This window comes from Gracilinanus agilis, chromosome 1 (genome assembly GCF_016433145.1).
Source record: "Gracilinanus agilis isolate LMUSP501 chromosome 1, AgileGrace, whole genome shotgun sequence".
Classification (NCBI taxonomy): Eukaryota; Metazoa; Chordata; class Mammalia; order Didelphimorphia; family Didelphidae; genus Gracilinanus; species Gracilinanus agilis.
The window spans coordinates 451770366-451788059 of record NC_058130.1 but is presented as its reverse complement, the minus strand read 5'-3'; positions in this window follow the sequence as shown (position 1 = coordinate 451788059).

Below are 17694 nucleotides of genomic sequence, written 5' to 3'. Positions count from 1 at the left end.
TTATTTTGGAGAATCATATTATTTAATTTCCAATTGGTTTTTTGTTGGCCTCTCCATGTATTCTTCCCATTAACTATTTTAATTGCATTTTGATTTGATAAGATTGCATTTATCATATCTGCTTTTTTGTATTTGTTTGTCATGTTTCTATGCCCTAGTACATGGTTAACCTTTGTGAATTTTCCATGTGCTGCTGAAAAGAAGGTTTATTCCTTTCTGTTCCTATTTATTTTTCTCCATATATCTATTAACTCCAATTTTTTTTAGGATTTCATTCACCTCTCTTATCTCTTTCTTATTTATTTCTTGGTTTGGTTTATCCAGGCCTGGTAGGTGAAGGTTTAGGTCCCCTACTAGTATAATTTTATTATCTATTTCCTCCTTGAGCTCTGTCAGTTTCTCCTTTAGAAATTTAGATACTATACGATTTAGTACATACATGTTGAGTTCTACTATTTTCTGTTGTTTACTCATATTTTTTCCCTTCTCTGTTCTGCTAGATTAAGCAAATGGATTAGATGAGCTTTGATGAAAGATCTTCCCTCAGCTGGCAATGGAGATTTGTAGTTCCTTTATCTGCAGTCTATGGGGGAGGGTTGTTGGAGTTTCCTTGCCCTCTGAAGACTGTTTGTCTGTCCAATTGATGTGATTAACCCTGGAGTGGGTTAATCTATAGTGCTTAATGTGCCTTGAGGCTAAAGCTGCCATCTTCCAAGCATTTTTTTCTGTGTTTTTCTGCCTTTCTCCCCCAGCCAACTTCCTCGTGTCTGTGTTCAACTCCTTGAGTCCAGTGCCATCAAGGCCCTCTTTCTGAACTGGTGTGATTGCCTGCCCAGAGATTTCAGGGGTTGCTGGAGACTCCACACATTCCATGGGGGAGGGGTCCTGGGATTCCCCTTCTATACCCTCAGACTAACAGTTCAAGAAATCAAGCCTTTTTCTTGGTGAACCTCTTGAGCTGTCCAGCAGTAGGGTCCCCCTGCTTTGTCTTGTTTTTGGATTTGGTTTTCTTTTCTCTCTAAGCCCTTTGTTTTCTATCTCGTTGTAAAAGGTTATTGAGGTCTGAAGATTTAAAATGAATTCTTAAGAGGATGAATCATCCAAAATGAGCAGGTTACGTGAAATGGAAATTTGAAGGCATTGGCCTATTATTGTGTTGTTTTATTTTGTTATTTAAGCCTAATAATGAGAAAATCCTAAAGTTGAAATAGTGAATAATGGTTATTAAGATTTGTATGAATTTTTTGGCAGTAGAAACAAAAATATTACTTACATAAAAGCTCAATTTATAACATGTGGATATAAAAACCAAACAGATTATGGTTTCAGGAAACAAATTGTAAGACTAAGAAAGGAGCAAAATTAAATTTTTGAGGAATTTTAATTAGAATTCTGGGGAGATCTCTCTTCTTGAAGGAAAGAAACTAATAATCTCTTTATTGTCCTAGATTTTATCAATCAAATTTAGTCATTTAATGTCTAAAAGCATATTAGAACTAATTAGGAGTAAAGTCATCTTGAAATTAAATAATATTAACAAAGAGAAATTGGGTTCTGGAATGAAAATAATGAAAATTTTGTGGGAATAGGAAAATAATCCTTTCATTTTATGAATTATAATGGGAAAGGAAAAAGCAATAGTAGATGTCTATAAAGTGTAATTATTTCTAACTATTCTATAATGTCACTCATACATTCATAAAGTGAAATGCATCCCAGATTTTAAGAAAGTAGATTTTAAAGAATAAATGAAATAGGGGTCATCTAGGTGGTTCAGTAGATTGAGAGTTATGCCAAGAGATAGGAGGTACTGGGTTCAAATTTATTCTCCGACACTTCCTAGCTATGTGATCTTGGGCAGGTAACTAAACTCCCATTGCCTAGCCCAGTGATGGCAAACCTATGACACACGTGTCAGCACTGACATGCATTGCCATTTTTGATTACACGTGGCTGCATACAGAGAAGTATGGGGCCACATGCCAAGGATGAAACATTTGCTGTACTGTAGTATAGACACTATTTACAATATGGATGACAATTCTACCTATATTAATTTACCTATTTTTGTTTATTAAATACAGTTATACATTATAATTATACATTTTGTTATTTAAATTATAAATATCATGAAATTGTGTTGTGTTTTTTTTTTCTGGAAGTGATACACCACCCGAGGTATGCTCGATTTTTTGGCGAATTTTGACACACCAAGCTCAAAAGTTTGCCCATCACTATCACTGGCCCAGCCTTTACCAATTTTCTGCCTTGCAACCAATGCACAGTATCAATTCTTTTATGGAAAATAAGAGATAACAATGAACAAAGGGGAAAAAAACAAACAATATCATGTGGGCTAAAGTTCTAAATGTAAATATAGACCCAAAGAATGAGAAGATTTCAACAATGAACTTCTGAATACACAAATAAAAAAATAGGAGAAGAAAAATGTTTAGTTTTTGAGATGATAGATATAAAGAGAAAGAGAACTCAGCTAATTTAGATATTTAAAAGACATAACTAAAAGTTAGAACTAATGAAATGCAAAAAAAATGATGAATGAAAGTATATGTCACTACCTTATAACAATAACTGACTGAATTAAGGAAAGGAAAAAGGAACTACAATCTTATTTTTTCTCATCTCTTTTTTTATTTTGAAGCAACTGGGAAGTTAAGGAAGTTCAATATTTATGCTCAAATACTAACTGTGTTACATATAGCAAATCAAGTAGTTTCTTTTTGCCTCAGTTTTTTCATCCATAGGATGGAGATACCTGCCAGGGTTGTGATAAAGACAAAATGAGATATTTATAAAGCATTTTGCTAACCTTAAAGTGTCATATGAATTCTAACTATTTTTGAGGACAATGACTATGATGATGATGATGATTGGTGGAATTAAGACAAACTGAAATAGGGTAGGTCAATGAATAGGAAAGAAAGGATTATAAGTATTCTTATGATCATAGAGCTAGGACTTGAAGGAACCTCTGAGACCAATTTAATCCAACCTTCTCATTTTATAGGAAGAGAAATTGCAGATTAGAGAAAAATACTGATTTGTGCAAGTTCATATAACTAATAAGTATCAGACCTGGGATAAGAGAGATAAGGCTTTTGTACCTTTATTTTGTCTAACAAAAATAATATTTTTAGTGAAGAAAAGACAGAAGACTATCTCTGCCATGTTTGACTCGTTGTGATCCTATTTGAGGTTTTCTTGGCAGTTATAGTGAAGTGGTTTGCCATTTCCTTTCCCATCTTATTTTCCAGGTAATGAAATTGAAGAAGGGAATGTTAAGTGACTAGTCCAGTGTCACACACCTGGTAAGTTACTGTGGCTAGATTTGGACTCAGGCCTTCCTAACTCCAGGGCCAGTGCTTTATCCACTGTGTCACTTTGCATCCTGCTAAAATAAATTGAGAGGTAATAAGAGAACTTTAAATATCCTTAATGAGTTCAAGTCACCAGGAAACAAAAAAAAATGCATAGTTTAATGCTCAAAGAAGTGGAAAATATGAATGCTAACTTATTCCAAGTAACTTTGAAAGATTGTATTAATAAATGTAGTTACAAAAGGCTAGAAAGGACCAATGTTGCCCCATTTCTTAAAGGGGAGGTGATTAAAATGAGAAAACTATAGATCACTGAGTTTGACCTTGATTTCTAGAAAAATTCTAGAATTGTATAAGTAAGAGTTTTGAGTACAAGTCAATAAGCTTCTTCAGGACAAATATTCAGTTTTACCTAAACGTCAGTACATATATCATGTTCTTTGCAATAGAAGAAGCTTAATAAATATATTTTTAATTTTTTAAATTAAATTGCATATTTTCTATGAAGTCAAATCAATTTTTGTATTCAAGGATATTGATTTAATATAAAATTAATAGTATCTCCTGATAGTTTAAATACACAGAGTATATTATATTTTTAATATCCTAGTTATCATTTTACTTAAAGCATTAACAAATGCAGTAATAATTTAAGAGGAAATCTATATTTGAATGCTATGAATCTTTCTTGCTTTAATTATTATTGTTATTTATTTTTAATGTAGTCTGAAAAAATTCTTGATTTTAGTGCTCCACCTATATTCCTTGGGGCCTTTTAAATGATTAAATTATGAAAATATTTCTTCTGTTTTGAGATTAACCAACTGTAGTTCCTTTAGCCTTAAAACCACTTAAGCTTTCACTATTCTTTTCTCCATTTGAAAAAGGAATAGGCATGAAAAATAATTTTAAAAGTCCAGATTAGAGCTATTGAAAAATTTTAAATATGTATGTGGCTATTTTTGTAAAGATATTTTATTTTATAAATTATATGCATTAGCAGTTTTCCACATAAATTTAATGAAGTTATATGACCAAAATTGTCTCCTTCCTTCCCTTCTCTTTCCCATCCAGGAGATGGTAAGCAATTTGGTCTGGGTTACACATGTATTATTATGCAAAATATATTTCCTTATTGTTCATTTTTATAGGCTGTAGGAAATATAAGTAAAGGTAATGGGGTCACCAGGGATAATAAATAAAACTAGGTGATTGTGAATACACACATTGGGGTTTATGAGAGATTAGACCTGGACATGGGGATCAGAACAGCCAAGCTGCTCCTAACTGAAAAAGGAACAGTTGTCCAATTGCCACCCGGGGCCAGAGGCTTTGAATTCAACAGACAAGGTAACAGGATATAACTTGGTTTAATTATGAACAACTAAAAGAGGGGATAGGGATATTTACTCTAAAACCTTAAATCTAATGACGTAACCCACAGGGAAAGGAAAGACTTATTTCTACACTAACTTAGTAATCTAAACTGATAGGGTCCAAGGAGCAGTGGAGTCTCTGGGTGACTGCCTCAGACCTGGAACCTGCCAGGCTTGAGCAGCTCAGCTAGGGGTTTTGTGGCTTTGGGATTCTCACTGCAATACACTGATGATCTCTGGATGCCAAGAGCCAACATTGTCTCAGGTACCACGTAGGGAGGGTTTTGCTTGAAATGCTGTCCACCAGATCTCAAAACTTTCTCCTCTTCCTTGGTACAGGACTGTTGATCTTCTCTCTCTGCTACATGCCACCACTCAGAATCCCAGGGGAAAATCAGGATACAGGATGTCCTTTTACTCTGAGTGCTCCGAGGTCTAACCACAGTTTGTGTTAACCCCCAATGGAGTCCTTCCCAGAGCACAAGTCACTTTTTCCTGCTCCCTCATTCCATCCTGGAATTCCCAGCTCCAGCTCCTTCCTTCTAGATACACCTTAATACCTAATCATAATCTTATCTTCCTCACAACAAGGCAAATACTCATATAAAATCAATACCTAAAAATAAAATAAAGTGAAAAGGCATAAACTTTGATGTGTATTCCAACTCTAATAGTTCTTTCTCTGAATGTTTTTGAGAAGAAATGTATTACCAAGGTATTTTTATATATTTTATTAAATAGCCAACTTTAGACTCCTAACACCTATTTGACTCTCAGTGAGTAATTTAACTTCTGTTTGCCCCAATTTCATTGGCAATACATTGGTCTAAGGTCATATAACTAATAAATAAACTAATAAATGTTTAAATTAGAACTCAAGTCTTTCTGGATCCAAAGCCAACATTCTATCTACTTTGGCATGTAGTTTTTATTGAAAATAATTAACAATAATATATGCATATCTGTTTCATACATACATGTGTAAACACAGGGACATGTCATTCAGCAGCACTTAGAAAATGTTTACATTATGCCAATCAATATGCTAGAAACTAGGAAGAAAAAGACAAAAATAAAAAATTTCATTTTCTGAGGAACTTACACATGAATATATTTTCTAGGAGAAAAATAACACACAGAGATAAGTAGATAGCATACAGATATAAAGACAGACAGATAGACAGAAAAATAGATAGGTAGATGGAAAGATAGATAGATAGATAGATAGATAGATAGATAGATAGATAGATAGATAGATAGATAATTTAAATATATAAAATTAAATTATATAGAAAATGTTCAGAGAGGCTATGAAGAGTAGTTGTGTGTGTGTGTGTGTGTGTGTGTATGTGTGTGTGTTTACCAATAGAACAGAGATTCTATTATAGGCTGCATTAGAGAATGCAAAGGAAGTATAGGTATGCCTGAGCATACTTCCATACCTATTCCATATGTGTACCTTTGCATTCACCTGTGATTTGCTTATAATCTATGTTTATTCCTCACATATAAGAATATGGTAGACTGAACAACTATTAAGGTTAAAATGATGTTCCATAAAGATTTTATAGAGTTTTTCTCTTCATGGGCATTCTATTTTAGACTGATAGTTTATCTTCTTATCTTCTTATCTCATTTCACTGACAACCTTCAGGTAATTTTGGAGCTAACTAATTTACTTATTTATATACACAGATAAATTGATCCAATTGTAGCTGATTGATATTTCAAATATCTTTTAATAAAAATTGAAAATACATACACATATACATGCATTTGAAAATATCCATTTGAGCATGTACACCAATCTCAATAGTAATATCCTTGTGTATTGGGAAACAGATATCAGGATTTCTGCCAAGTTCTAATAAAAGAGCTTTAAAGGCAAAATTCTGAAATTGCATTCAGTGAAGAAATAAAATGCTACTGGGACAAAAAGATATAGATCAAGATGTTCATTCATTTATTGACAGACATTGACTTGATATCTACTAAGTGATAACAATTATGCATCTATTAGATTTATTTGAACCTAGGACCTCCCATCTCTAGGCCTGACTCTCAATCCACTGAGCTACCTAGCTGCCCCCTCTAGAGTGATTTTAAATGGAATTTTTCTTTCTAACTCCTGCTGCAGAGTTTTGTTGAAAATATACACAAATGCTGATGATGATTTATGTGGGTCTATCTTGTACCTTGGAACTTTGATAATTATTTAATTATTTATACAAGCCTTTTTTTCTAGGATTCTTTAAGTATACCATCATGTCATCTGCAAAGAGTGATACCTTAGTTTCTTCATTGCCTACACTAACCCCTTTAATTTCTTTTTCTTCTTGAATTGCTATTGCTAGTGTTTCTAGTGCAATATTAAATAATAGAGATGATAATGTGCATTGTTGCTTCACTTTTGATCTTACTGGGAAGGCTTCTAACTTGTACCAATTGCAGATGATACTAGCTGATGGTTTAAAATATATACTGCTTATTATTTTGAGGAATGGCCCTTTTATTCTCATACTTTCTAGTGTTTTCAATAGGAATGGGTGTTGTATTTTGCCAAGATTTATTTTTTACATCTTTGTGACAATCATGTGATTTCTATTGGTTTGATTATGTAAATGGTCATTTATGTAGATGATTTTCCTAATATTAAACCAGCCCTGCATTCCTGGTATAAATCCCACTTGGTCATAGTGAATAATCCCTGTGATAACTTGCTGTAGTCTCTTGGCTAGTATTTTATTTAAGATTTTCACATCTATGTTCATTACAGATATTGGTCTATAGTTTTTTCTCTGTTTTTGGTATTCTTGGCTTTGGAAGCAATACTATATTTGTGTCATAAAAAGAATTTGGTAAAATGCCTTTGCTTATTTTTGTCAAATAATTTGCATAGTATTAGGGATTAATTGTTCTTTAACTATTTGATAGAATTCACCTATGAATCCATGTGACCTTGGGAATTTTTTCTTAGGAAATTCCCTGATGGCTTGTTCAATTTATTTTTTTCAAAGATGGTATTATTTGAGTTTTGTATTTCCTCTTTTGTTAATCTAAACAATTTATATTTTTGTAAATATTCATACATTTCACCTAGATTGTCATCTTTATTGTCATATAATTGGGCAAAATAATTCTTCATAATTACTCTAATTTCCTCTTCATTAGAGGTGAGGTCACCATTTTCATCTTTGATAGTTTTAATATGATTCTCTTCTTTCTTCCTTTTTATTAGATTATCCAGCACTTTATCTATTTTATTTGGGTTTTTTTCAGAGTACCACCTCCTAGTCTTATTTATTCATTCAATAGTTCTTTTACTTTAAATTTTATTAATTTCTCCTTTAATTTTTAGGATTTCCAATTTAGTTTTTATCTGAGGATTTTTAATTTGTTCTTTTTCTAGTTTTTTAAGCTTCAAGCCTAATTCATTGACCTCTTTCCTCTCTATTTTATTGGTATAGGCACTCAGTAATATAAATTTTCCCCTTAGTACTACTTTGGCTCTTTCCCATAGATTTTGATATGTTGGCTCATCATTGTCATTCTTTTTAATGAAGTCCATAAGTGTTTCTATGATTTCTTTTTTGACCCACCAGTTTTGAAGAATTAGATTATTTAGTTTCCAATTAATTTTAGATTTGTCTTTCCATGGACCTCTTTAATTATAAACTTTATCACATTATGATCTGGAAAAGTTGCATTTATTACTTCTGCTTTTCTGCATTTGTTTGCAATATTTCTATCCTCTCATACATGGTTAACCTTTGTATATGTACAAAGCACTGTTGAGAAGAAGGTATATTTCTTTTTAACCATGCCTTTCAATCCTTTAATGTAGAAGCAGCTTCTAGGTTCTCTGTCATCCTGATTGTATTTGAATGGTTTCTTTCTGGCTGTTTGGAGTATTTTTTCCTTGACTTGGTGACTCTTGAATTTAGTTACTATATTTCTGGAAGTTGTCATTTGAGAATTTCTTTCTGAAGGTTATCTGTAAATTCTTTCAATTTCAATTTTATTTTCTTGTTCAGGGACCTCTGGACAGTTTTCTTTGATATTTTCTTGTAGTGTGAGGTCCAAGGATTTTCCTTGTTTGTGGCTTTCAGGAAGTCCAATAATTCTCAAATTGCCTTTCCTAGATCTATTTTCTAATCAGTTGTTTTTTTTTTCAATAAGATATTTCAATTTTTCTTCTGTTTTTTCATTCCTTTGATTGTGCTTTATTGTTTCTTTGTTGAAATCATTAGTTTCTTGGTGGTCAATCCTGATTTTTAAGGCCTGATTTTCCTCTGGTTTCCTTTGTCAGTTTTTCATTTTCCTTTTTCAATTGGTCCATTTCTTCTTGCTTCACTTTCATTTCCTTTTCCCACTTTTCCTGTGCCTCTCTTAATTGGTTTTTGAAGTCATTTTGAGCTCTTCCAGAATCTGTATCCAATTTAAATTTTTCTTTTAGGCTCTGCATGTGTTCCCTTTCCTTTCACTGTCTCCTTCTTTGTCTATACCTTGCTTTTTGTCTCCATAAAAATTCTTTTGAGTTAGGTGCTTCTTTTATTGTTTGCTCATTTTCCTATCTAATTATAGGTAGGTTTGGAGGATGATGCAATGGTCTGAGGGCTGAGAGTTCTAAAAGCCTTCTCCCCCTACTGATTCAATTGACTCTTGAGATTGTGATTGGTTAAATTCTTGTCTCAGGCTTAAGTGTAAGCTTTTAATCTCACTCTGAACTGTTAAAATCATTACCTGGGACAAGATGGATGTTACTTTGAATGACAGAACTATCAGTTGAGAATCTTGGAATGTTCCCAGGTGCTGTGAGCCAAAGGCAAAAAGCAGTTGGCCCCAGCCCTATAAATAACCCCAAGTGACAACACAAGGGAGCTCAGATTGGAGCAAGGACTTGGGAAGGTGGGAGGTGAAGGGTGAAAGGGGAGACCTGAAACCTGTGACCGGTTATCCTACTGAGAGAACTAGTGATCAATCAACATCATTGTTAGCAGAATTGAGAGAATTTACTAATTCATCTATCAACATCATCAAATAGCCTTCCTTAATCTCTGGCTTGGCTGTGACCAAGTCAGTTCAGAGTTAGAGAGAGGGTGAAGAACCTCCAGTGTCTACAACCTAGTAATTTCCAGACCTTGATCAACAACTTAGATTAATAGCCAATCAATTAGCAATAGAGTTCCTGAATCCTCAATCCTACTACCTTGTTTCATTACCCCATCCATAGATAAAACATAGTGTTTATCAACAAGTACCTTTCCTGAGTGGTTATTATTCCAAAGCCCTTGGGAAGGGGAGATCAATACGCAGTCAGATTACATTTCCAATAGCTAATCAATAGCCCTTACCAACAACAATATTCCAACCTCAAGTTGGGACCTAGAGAGGTTAATCATCCATACAACCTCTCAGGGGTTCCCAGCCTGGGCAAATTGTTAGAAGGGAAGGACTGTTAAGCTTAGTCAACCAAGCTTATCAGGGAGGAGAGGCATAGACTTTACCAACAACAACTGTGATAGGAGATTGTGCTTTCTCCTCACCAACTATAGCCAGCTTAGGCCTAGGCATACAATCCCTCCATCCACATATATTATTTCTGAGATCTATATATACCATCCATTCTCAAAGATCCAGGATTTTTATATATCCACCTTCTCTTTCTTTTTAACAGAACTTAATCAGATCAGGGACTCATCAAATTCTAGCCCCAAGCTTAGGCCCAAGTTTTTGGTCTCACTGTGCACTTGATCCAATCAGGCACATCATTGATTGTCCTATCTTGGAGCTCCTCCCTAAGCTTTAGGCAAAAATATCAGTACTTAGTACTATCAGCCACTCCAAACTGTGTATTATGTCCTTAACCCAAGCCCAGACTAGGATTCCTGGCTTTGCTCTCATCCCACACTGATCAGCCAACTTCAATCTAGACTGCCCTGGAATGGGACTCTGGACTTCTCCACAAGTTTAAAATTTCAAGGTGTGTGAGTGGGCTTGTACCTCTATTTACCCCCACATAGGATCTCAGGATCTGAATGTTGGCTTCATCTTAGGTTCTGAGCCTAGGGCAGCAGATGTAGGGTGGAGGGGTGTGGAGCTTGGTTGGCTTCATCTTCTATTCTTGGCTCTTGCTGGCTTTGCCAGCAAATTTCCCTCTTCTTTGGGAGTTTCCTACTTCAGGAGTTAATCTTTATCCTCATATTTTGATGATAATATCATGATATATATTGAGTCAGATGTTCTTATTTTTATATTCCTTTGATGACTGAAAGGGTTGTAATACTTTAATTTTTTCTTTTTATTGTTGATTATTGAATCAAGAATTCCTAATATACTTTTAAATAAATATATAAAGGAAAGAAGAAAGAAATGGCAAACCACTTATTCATCACTAACTAAATGCCAGCCACTGGATTTATTGCTGCTGAAAATTACACGTAATATGCCCATATTTAAGAAGTTTATATTTTGAAGAAAATAAAACATGAATAGGCAATTGGTAGGGAGGGAGGATATTTTGGGCATAGAAGTCAGAGTGAATGATGATCAAAGTCAAGGAACAATTGATTCAAAGGAAGGATATTCTTTATTTGAATACTATTCTCAGAGAATGAGGGGTAAAGAAGGGCACGTGCTGGAGCAGCATTAAGATGCCAAAGCATGGCTTTGTTGGGCTAAGAATGGACTTTATAGGGCTATATAGGCTCATCAATAAGAATACAAGGTGACTTTTAGTCCAGATAGTTGTAGCATCTGGAGAGCATGTTTCATTCATGGAAAGGATGGGAGATTATTTTCCAAATTCTATTCTATATGTTCTTTTGTGTATGTTTGTGTATTTGTATATTTGTATTATGACATTCAAGTTTTCTACTGTGTATACCAGCCACATATTAATAATTGTATAAAGTCTTTTCATAGACCTTCTGTAGCATTTACAAGTTGTTTTTACTATGTTAGTGGTACATGGCAGGCCATAGGAATGTTTCAAAAGGACTCTGCGTTTTCCCATCAAATTTTATTATGCCAGTAGCTACCACATATATTGTTGATTAGAGGTACTAAAACTCTTTTATTTTTTCTTTCAAATATGGAGAAATATGATTATTCCCAATAGAACAAAGGCTTGTGTTTTTTAATCACTCTACTCTAACTCATCTCATAGTTAATTTATATAATTGTAAGGGTGTGAGGCAAAACCCACTAGGATTCCCTGCTTCCATTATCTGATGATCAACACAAGTGTAATATTCTATATTGTATAATATAATGTAATACAAGTATATATATAATTTATATATAATATTAAAAATGTTTAAATATCTGTGACATATCTATGTATGTATGTACATATATTCATACATACATAAAAACTGATGAAGACAGGTACTTCATGTTTTGGGTAGCCAAGAAAGTTTAAAATGCTCTTTGTTTTTTGGTGCTTTTTTTTTTTTTTTTTTGCAACCGCCATCCTGTCCATAGCCTTCCTTTCAGCTGAAAGAGCAATAGCACTTCTGTCTATTGGTTGGGATTATAAGAGATGGTGATGACTTCAAGTTTTTCATTTTTTCTCATATTCTTATTTGCCATTCTCATCAGTTGTTATTTCATCTAACTTAGTCTTAGGGATATTTCCTACACTTCTGAAATATTCCACAATGTTGTTTGACTTAGTGCTTAAAGTATTATTTTGAAATTTAGTAAGGAGCTTCTGTTTATAATTTGTAAGATTATATTAATTTTTTAAACCCTTACCTTTCCTCTCAGAATCACAAGTTTATATTGGTTCCATGACAGAAGAATGGTAACGACTAGGTTTGGGAGTTGTGACTTAACCAGGATCACATAGTTAGAGAGTGTCTGAGGCCAAATTTGAATCCAAGATCTCCCATCTCTTGTCTGGCCCTCAATCCCCTGAGCCATCTAGCTACATTTCATTTATATTATATAATTAAATATTGGCACATAATAAACATATTTACATATTTACATTCAAGTGTATTTGTGTTAACCTCAATGACATCTAAAAATATCTATTAAACCTGTGTTTCTGACAATGGTTATTTTAAATCTTTAATTTACAGTGAGTGATATTTAAGTTGTACCTAAAAAGTAATAGTCCATGATTTACTGGAGGTATATGTGAGAACAATGTGAGAAGTTTTTGCACAAAGCAAAACATATAGATTATTTTGAACAGAGAAGTTTCAATGTTCTGATAGACCTTCTCACATTAATGGACTTCTAAGACCATTATTTTTCCTTAATAATAGTGGCCAAGTGTGTTACCAATGCCAAGTGACCCTCAAAAGAGAGCTAAATTATTTTTCACTTTAAAGTTTCATTTAATTCTTGTCTTCTCATTTAAATATCATATTTCGTTATATGTTTTAGTCAGTCATGTAAATCCAAAATAATTCTATGGGGAACATGCAGAATGGACTTTAAAAAGACTTGAGTATAATCTTATTTCTTATATTTGTCCAGAAGGAAGTGATCATTTAAAGAATTACACTTTTAATAGATTTCAGAAAACTGGCCATAAGGTTAACTCTCTCAAGAATAATATCAGATACTATTCTTTAAAGGCTAAAATTTATTTCTGAGTTTGTTCTCTGCCCTTGTTTCTCAGAAATGAAGCTTTCTTTGGGTTATTTTTCAAGGCGAATAAATACATTTAAAATAGTATCATAGGAGAAAAATAAAAAAAAATTTACCCAAATGGAAAATAAAGCAAGAAAAGCAATTGTTTCATGTGACTATATTACTCTAATTGATGTTTCTATTACATGCCTTAATTATACAATTAAAATTCTATGGCTTATACATTAATTAAAATAAATGTTTTATATATAATTACCATCAGATTTGGGACTAATGAAGTTTTAAAAAGTTATGATGTAAGATCTAGATTAATTGATTATCCAGAAGTAAAAATCCATTTCTGGTAGAGCATAGGAATCATCCAAGTCATCACTGTTGTTTTAATGTACCATAGAGCCCAGCTGTAGTTCATCAAAAATGTAGAACTCATGAAGGCATCAGTTTGTGATAAAGAAGGTGCTCAGCCTAATTGAAGATATTTCCTCAAATTTACCTTAGAATTGGTCCTCTCTCAATTACTTATTCTATTGATATAATCTTTAATAAGTTTGTTACTTTTTTATTCCTTCACCAACAGATACCAATATTCCCTGATCAATTACAGTCCTTTAAAAAGAAACTTTCACTTAATCCTGTCATTCCCTTTAAAATATCATCCTATATTTTTCCCCACTTTTAAATTTTATTTCCTAGAAAAAAGAAGCTGAGTGCATTCATTGCTTCTAAATCTTATTAGCACCTCAAGCTTTTGCAATCTGTCTTCCAATTTGAGGCAATATGGTATATAAGAAAAAAAATTCTGGCTCTGGAGGAAGCAAATTGGTCTCGATTTTCATCTCTGAGCAAGATAACCTGTATGAGCCTGTGCAAATTATTTTTCTTTCTTGAGTCTTCTACAATCTTGGTTTCTTCACCATATTGATATCAGACTTAGTGAGAACACCTAATTGCAATATCCTACTACAGCTAAGAAATTCCAAGCTAAAAGGATCCACACAACTCAGTTTCCTAAGTAGCAGAGATTACATGACTGTGATGGCATTCCCTGTCATTTTTGTCATCTATAAAATAAGAAATTTGGACTAAATTACTTTGAGATACTTTTCAGTTCCACCTAAATGTACTCTAATGCTCAGTTATGATTCAGCTAAAATGGTTTTCTCCAAAGATACCATCATCAATTTTTTTCTCATTCCTAATAATTTTGGGTTTTTTTTGCTTGTGAAACTTCCCTCCAGAATTTGACACTATTAATCAATATCTTCAGTTTTCTTTGTATTTCTATAACACTGTTCTTTCTTGATCCTCCATCTACTTGCCTGTCTGTTTTTCAATTGTCACAAAGTCATCTAAGTCCTACCTCTGAACACTGAGGGTGTCTAAGGCTTTTTATTAGACGTCTTTTCTATTCTTTCCTTCCTTTATATGTGTATACTTTCTTTCTAGATGGTATTATGTATAATTGAAATTTTGAGGTCTCTGATCTAAACTTCCCGTGAAAGTTTTAGGGGTCTTTCAAACTACATTTCCATGATTCCTGACTTATGTAATGATGTAGGCAGTGTTATAAACAAAAGGGGAACAATGGAGAATGTATAGATGTTCAATGATATTGATGTATTTATCTATATTATTCTCAGCTGCAGATGATGGAGAAACACCAACTCCAATCACCCTTGACAGTTGCTGTAATTTTCGCTTTCTCTCTAATAGTTGCCCAGGGAGGACCCTGGAAAGGTTAGATAGATGGGTAACCTTTTCAGGACCAACTTGAGGTTGGATAGGTTAGTATTGGGCTATTGATTTGCCTTGGATAAATTTTGGGATCTCACTGCGTTTGACTCCCTTCCCAAGGGCTGTGATATAAAACACTCAGGAAGGTACTTGTTGAACACTCTGTAACTATACTCAGGGAAAGGATAACAAGGATAAGGATTGGGGATTAGATACACTATTGATCTATTATCTATACACTAGTTGACCATCAGGACTAGAGGCTTTTTAACCTCTCCCCACAATCAGAACTCTGAGAGAATTCCAAATTCTCTCTGGATCTGAGCACTTGCTTTTGCCATTTTTGTGCTTTTCTTTTTGGCCACCCTGCAGGCCCCTCCCACCCCTACCTGTCCCTTCTTGGGGAAAAAAGCTACTGCTGATATTCTTTCAACCACTGGCTGCCTGCCCAATTGCTGATCCCAGATCCTTGCTGTTCCGTGTTCCTGCCCTACATTCCAGATTCCCTAGGATGCTGCTCCAGCTGGCCTGTCCTGCCTGCCCCTCCCTGGAGAACTCCAGCTGATGCTGCTAAGCTGCTGCTGCCTCCTCTTGAAATGTCGGAAGTATAAACCCCTTCTTTTTCATTGAGCACACTGGAGAATTTCCCAGGTGTGTTTCTGCTTCTACAATGACTTTTAGCAGAGGAGGGCTTCTATGCCCACAAGCCCCTCCACATGTTTTTTTTCAAGCCTGATCTAGCCACTTGTCTAGCCACTCCCCCACCCCCCACAAGCCTCTCCAAGTGGATTATCAGCCTGTGGCTTTTCTAGCCTCTACCACAATTGACTTCCATGTGGGCCATAGCTTTTACTCTTCAAACACGAAGTAGAATGGCAAGAAGCATGGCCTGCACTGCCTATTTCAAACAAATCCCAATTGTGGGATGTTTTTTCGTCCTACCATTCCTTGCAATTATCTTGCCTGAGACCTAGGAGAGAAATTCATCCGCCTAGGCACACTGGCCATTTGGGCCAGCCCAACCTCTGAACTATACCAGTTATAAGGGTCATCCAAATTATGCTCAGTGCTTTTAAAAGAATATATAAATATAAATTAATCTATGAGAGACCAGTAGTTGTTTTGGGCAACTGCCGCTTACAGATTAAACTCACAAACAAGGATAGTGTATTAGAAGGAGAGTAAATCTGCTAACCCTTCACTAAAGGAATGACAGTTGGGATTACTGGTCTCTGTCACAAACCAGGGAATAACACAAAGATTAACTACTCACATACCATGAATTCTTTGAGGTAAGAGGAAACAAACAGGAAGGAAAACAAAACAGTTTAATGTATTAAAAGGGTAAGGAGAGTGGGAGAGTTATTTCTATAACTAGGAACAGCTAACTGGCAAGAAATGAAATTCTAAGAGGGAGTTGAGTATCAGTTTCTCTGCCAACCTAACTTCAGTCAGGCTGACAGCCTTGACTGAAGGCTAGAAAGAGAGAGCTGGGTATTGGGATTCTCACAACTGCTCCAGGCTGCTCCTTTGATGACTTCAGGATAACAGGAACCAACTCCTTGCATAGTCAATAATCCAATAGACACCAAGTAGGAAAGAATGACTACAAACTGTCCACCAGAAACAGATACTACCACCACCAAGGGTTGCCTTGAGAGATGTTGTCTTGAAGCTTCTCCAGTCCCAAAGATCCCAAGCTCATGGAGTCACTGCTGGATGGACATTTGCTCCAAACCCCTCTCACACCAGCACTGACAATTTCACTCCTGCCCCAGTGGCATTCCAATAGAGAATGTTCAAAGTTGACAGCCAAGCTCCCCATACTTCATAATCATCATAAAGTTCTATTCTATTCCCTAAATTGCTTCATTACAGTGCAGAGCTCAGATAAAAGGAACTTGAATGGAACTCTTAAAAGGGTGGAGGTGGATTTTAAACCTCCTCAGACTCTATTGTTTTTTTGAAAGTCTCTGTATCTTATTGTATTTTGCTGATTGTTTTATGATTGATTTTGCTATTTTAAGTTCATATATTAATCTGATCAATATCTTTCTGTTATACTGAATCATTTTTTAGCTAATGAATTTTTGGCTGCTAGAAAAATTCTGTTCATAATTTTATTGTAACTCCTTAATATTGAACAAGTTTATTCTGATTGGTAAAAAGGTTTTAACTACACTGCTTATAATTTGTCATTTGCTTATATTATTGTATTACCTTATTTCCTTAAGGTTGAAATTTTTTTTAAGTTTACCTCCATTAAGCTAATGAAATATCTATTCTATTATATGATTCTTTATCTGTACCATTTACCTATGATTTTACCGAACAACATATCATTGTAAAAAGACCATGAACATCTTACATAAACATTAAGTTTAAAAGCCCATAAGTCTTATGTATACTGAATTTGTCATCTTACCTAGCAAGATCACATGTTACTTTAACACTTTTTATTCTATCTTGACAATTGTATACAACCTTGAAGACTATGATGCCATAAGAATTTAAAGAGGAATTTCATAAGAAGTCTTTAAAATTGAATTTAGGATACCTAGTAACTTCTGAATAATTATATATATATATATATATATATGTGTGTGTGTGTGTGTGTGTGTGTGTGTGTGTGTGTGTGT